This window comes from Triticum aestivum, chromosome 4B (genome assembly GCF_018294505.1).
Source record: "Triticum aestivum cultivar Chinese Spring chromosome 4B, IWGSC CS RefSeq v2.1, whole genome shotgun sequence".
Classification (NCBI taxonomy): Eukaryota; Viridiplantae; Streptophyta; class Magnoliopsida; order Poales; family Poaceae; genus Triticum; species Triticum aestivum.
Window position 1 is genome coordinate 501620493 of NC_057804.1, and position 5390 is coordinate 501625882.

The following is a 5390-nucleotide window of genomic DNA, read 5'->3' on the forward strand; positions in this document are numbered from 1 at the left end:
GCACTTGAAGATGTTGCCATCGGCCTTGGCCCCACGGGTGAGGCCGAGGCGTGTGTCCTTTCTTCTATAGCACTTGGGCGTGTCTTCACCCACGTTTATCTTCGCGACCCCAACGTCGATCTTGACAGCCTGCTGGAGCCTGCGAGCGGCGAGCTTGCTGCTGCCGCTGCTGAGGCGGTGAAGGGTCGAGCGGAAGCCCTGCTGGCAAAGTTCCTCTCCTTCAGCACCAAGCCAGGGCGAGATGCTGCCAACCTTGGGGCTCCGCGAGGTGAAGCCACCCAGCGCAACTCCGATGGCACCGCCGGAAAGTGACCCCTTCGCAGCTCCTGTTCTGCTTCAGTTCCTACAACATGCATCATGCCTCGTGGAGGCGTTTAAACTTGTGTTTGGCGTTGTGAAAACAACCTATGGACCGTAATATTTGCTTTTGAATTCCTTGAGATTTGCACTTTTCCTTCCTACTTGCTTGTGTTCTACGTCGGCAGAGCCCGGCCCCGCGCATACCTCAACTGCCAGTAGCCCTGACTGGAAACCAGGACGGGACCAAGGAGTGAGGGGATACGTTACTAGTTAGGCTCCTAAGTCACCATGCTCATGAGTCCCCCTTGACGGGCGAACAACAAGTAGGGAGGCGAGGTGTAGGAGTGGATCTACCGTTCTACGTCGGCAGGGCCCGGCCCCGCGCATACCTCAACCGCCATTAGCCTTTCGGAACTAAGGGGTGAGGGGCTACGTGACCAGTTAGGCTCTTGAGTCGCGATGCTCAGGAGTCCCCCTTGACGTTCAAACGGCCTTCATACCTTGGCTCCGCTCGAGGAGGGGCCCACAACGAACCAGGCCCGAGGGGCCTGGGTGGGTGGCGTGCGCCTGGGTGTGACCCAGGCGTAGCCCCCGTGCCCAGCCCCCTCGCGCAGCACTCCCGAGGGGAGGCGTTACGATAGGGCCGGACACTGAGCTCTGGGCTCCATGAGGTTGATGCGGCCGGGGGCTACCCTCAGTTCTTTATCACCAGCACGGAGCATAGCGCTTTCGTATGTGTACGGGCATAGCCGCTCCTCGGCAGTGTCGTCAGCCAGCATGGAGCATGGTGCTTCCGTTGGTGCGTGGGAGGGGGCTCCCCTCCGGGAGGAGCCCCCGGGGCGTGTGCAGCCCCGCCCTGACACGTGGGTGACACGGTAGGGCTTGACGAGGTGTATCTGGGCACCCGTGAGCCAGCGCGGGACTCACGAGGCCCTACCTCAAGGTGGGTTGCGCCTGGCTCTGGGCCTTTGTTTGTAATGTGCTCCTGCAAATTTGGTTATATGCCGACGCTCTACGTCCTCAGGTCCCGGCCCTCGAGCGAGCTCAGCCGTCGCTGGTATGCCAGGTCGTGATGCCGTGGACAGGGCCAGGAGGTGAGGGCTGGAGAGCCAGTAAGAGTCCATGAGTCGCGATGCTCAGGTACCCCCCTTTTAACGTGCAAGCGGCTGGCATGAGGGAAGAAGGGTGCCGCCACATGCATCAAGTAATAACCATGATGGGTCAAATGGACGACCTGAATAAACGCGAGAGAGATACATGCCACTGGGTCAGGCCCGAGCGGCTTGGGGATAACGCAGCCCGAGGCCCCCCCAGCAAAGTAACTTAAAGACATAAGCAAAAGGGATACATGCCGCAGGGACGGACCCACGTGGCCTGGGAATGATCTAGCCCTAGGGGCGCTCCTAGCTGAAAAGGAAACTCGAAGGATGTCACCTGATGATGTTGAAGATGAAGGGATGCTGAAGTAGCCGACGACTCGTGCTGCGGAAACCGATCCTCACGAGCCCCCAGGCCTAGGAGCCTCGGGGGGCTCCAGAGGCGCTGGCGGCTCTTCAAGCGCCTTCTCCATCTCTGCCAGGACCGCGAAATGCCCGACCTACTGAGTCTCCAGAATGCTCCTCATGAGGCGCTGATGCGCAACAGCCGCGTTCGGTAGGCCAAAAGGCATGCAAACATAGTTGTGGGGTGGACCTTCGCATCGTCCCACGTGTGAGGGCCAGAAGCGCGCTTGAGAGGCGGCTCGATTGAGCCCTGGTATGTCGATGCAGGCGCGCAGCCCACCATCCTCGCCTGGATGGGGAGCTACGGCAGGTAAGCGGCGGCTGCCACTCATGACTCTTGACTCCTGCAGCTCCTGAATGATCTCACTGATGAACTCCCGAGGGTTTGGCCCTCCTTGCCTTGTCCCTTCCCGAGGGAAACGTGCTTTGAAGCACGCCTCCAAGTGGTGCGCAAGCGCCTCCCTCATGATCTTGGCAAAGTCGATGCCCCTCCAGGGGAGAGCCCCCAAGCCTTGCCCAAGGAGGGCACTGGGCACGCCTTCCTATGCGACAGAAGGAGGCGCCCCTTGGACGGGCGCGGATCCTGAGGGGCCTCCCTCCCATGGGTTCGGATCAGGCGTTGTCTTCTTCTTCTTACGGACTGCCTCGGGAAATCTTCCGCTCTTGTGGTCTGGGTCTTCGATTGATGCGGCTTGGAAAGCTCGCTCAAGGGAACACACTGCATCCCTCTTCTCACAAGGCACTGTGATGACTCCACCGCTTCCTGGCATCTTGAGGACATTGTAGCCGTGATGGGTCAATACCCTGAACTTGGCCAGGGCCGGGTACCCGAGGATGGCATTGTATGGCAGGCGAATGTGGGCGACGTCGAAGTCGATGAGCTCGGTGCGGTAGTTGTCGCGCTGCCCAAAGGTGACAGGAAGGCGAACTTGCCCTATCGGAACTGTGGAACCATCAGTGACTCCTGAGAAAGGCTTGGTTGGCTGAAGCTGATTGTATGGCACTTGGAGATTGTTGAATGTCTCGATGGACAGGATGTTGAGTCCTGCTCCGCCATCGATGAGGGTCCTGGTGACCTGCACATTGCTGATGATTGGGGAGCAAAGCATGGGGAGGACTTCGGCCGTGGCTGCGCACTTGAGCTGATCCGCAGAGCTGAATGTGATAGCGCACGCTGACCACCTGAGAGGGCGCGTGGCCTCAAGCTTGGGGAGGACTGCATTCACCTCGCGAGCAAACTGCTTGAAGATGCGCTGAGAGGCTGGGGCCTGTGCGCCGCCCAAGATGCAAGCGATTGCGCGTGGCTCCTGGAAGCCCCCAGCCCCTTCGTCCTGATGATGGTCTTCATTCCTCCTTGGATGAGATGGCTGATGAGGGAGGCCTGCGTTGCCTTGTGGGCGATCCTCGCGAGGCTGATCCCTCCAACCTCCCTCGCGAGGTTGGTCCTGCCAGCGGTCCTCGCGGGGTCGGTCATGCTACCCTTGACGAGGGCCACGGTCTTCCCATCGTCCTCCACCTCTTCCTCCTCCTCAGCCATAGCCCCGGTCATTGCGCTCGGGGCGTCGGCCGACACGCACATCTCGCACAGCCCTGAGCTCTTGGTATTCGTTGGTGTTGTGGGTGTGGAGGTCATGGTACACACAGTACCGGCTGCCCTTGGATGACTCGGGCTGATCCCTGCCTTGCTTGGTGTCTGGTTCTGCTGCAAGCACAACAGCCCCCTTGCGCTTCACGTCCTTGACCTTGGGCTTCTTCTCTTCTGGATCGGCAGCCGAAAGCTCGAGGAGGGAGAGACACCCTTCCTCAGCCCTGGTGCACTTGGTCGCCAAGTTGAACAGCTCCAGGGATGTGCACAGGTCTTCGTGGATTGCTAGCTCCTCTTTCATCTTGATGTCACGCACGCCATCGGAGAAGGCTGAGATGATGGCCTCCTCAGTCACCCTGGGGATCTTGAGGCAAGTGTCGTTGAAGCGCTGGATGTACTTTTGCAGGGTCTCTCCTGGCTGCTACTTGATGCGGCGCAGGTCGCTCATGGTCGGGGGCCGGTCGCGAGTGCCCTGGAAGTTGGCGATGAAGCGAGTGCACATATCGTCCCAGGAGGAAATCATGCCGGGAGCCAGGTTTAGGAGCCAGGTGCGGGCATCGTCCTTGAGTGCCATGGGAAACCAGTTCGCCGTGACCTTCTCGTCCCCGTTGGCGGCTTCGATGCCCAGCTTGTAGAGCTATAGGAACTCCGCAGGGTCGGCCGTGCTATCGTAGCGCGGGGGTAGATCTGGCATGAACTTGCCCGGCCAGGCCATGCGGCGCAGCTCGGCGGTGAAGGCACGGTAGCTTGTAGTGGCCACGGGAGGCCTTTGGTGACGAAGAGCTTGATCTTGGAGGTCTTCGCGCGCTGCCGCCAGGAGCAGCGCGGGGTCTTGGCGCGCTGGAGCAGGAGCGCAGTCATAACGTGCCGGTTCATGGAGCAGACAGGCAGCTTCTTCAGGACGAGGGATCTCTTGGCAGCTCTTCTCTTGCTGCGTGGGCGCTGGACGGAGCGGGTCCTGTCCTGGGGCTGCGCACCTCGGGGCCAGGGCGCCTTCTTGAGGGGAAGGCGGCTGAGGCGCCTCCGGAGCTGCGTTGCCCGTGCAGGGTGGGGGGCGGTGCAGCGAGAGGGATGGTGCATGGGAGCCCCCAGCGGCGCTGACGAGCTCGATGATGCGGGCGAGCCACTCGTCGTAGAGGTCGTCGACGGGACGGTAGTGCATGAGCTCCTGCGCCAGGAGCAGCGCGGCGTGCGCGTCCGTAGGAGCGCAATGGGCGTGGGACGACAAACCATCTGGAGTCAGCGACGGGGTGGTGGTGCGGCCTTCTCGCCGCACCGAAGGATGCAGGGACGACGCCTGCTGCTCGTTCCCCGCCGGGCCGGTGGCGGCGTTGACGGCAGGCGACGGGGAACGACGGGGGCATCTGCCGACGGGCGCCGTCTGGGCGACACGGGTGGCGAGAGCAGCCCGGCGCTCGGCGCGGGCTCGACGAGCGTCGGACATGGATGAGACAGACGGCGAAACACAAGGCGGCGGAAGGAGGATTCTGGCGCACCCCTACCTGGCACGCCAAATGTCGGATTTCGGGTTCCGGCAGACCCTTAAGGTTCGAACTCTGGGGTGCACACGGAGATCACTCCCTCTACCAACTCACGTCTCGTCGCCTCACAAGGATCTAAACTACTCAAAGAACAACACAAGGGACACGAGGTTCTTGTGTGGGATGTTCTTGTGTGGGTGGGATGTTCTTGTGCAGATGATGAACAATACAAAGGAAGAACGGCCTCGCGAGGGATGTTCTTGTGTGGGTGGTTCTGGCTAAGGTTCGACTGTTCGATCCCCTCTTTCACTATGGTGGCTAGTCCTATTTATAGAGCAAGGCCCTGGTCCTCTTCCCAAATATTGAGCGGGAAGGGCGCCAATAATTGGCCATTTTGAAGGGGAACATCTAGTACACTTATCCTGACTAAAGTTGGTCCTCGCCTGCCAAAGGCTCTGATAATGACGCCGGCTTGGGCTCCACGATGACCTCCATCCTGCCGTTCTGCTGGTCTTGGTCTTA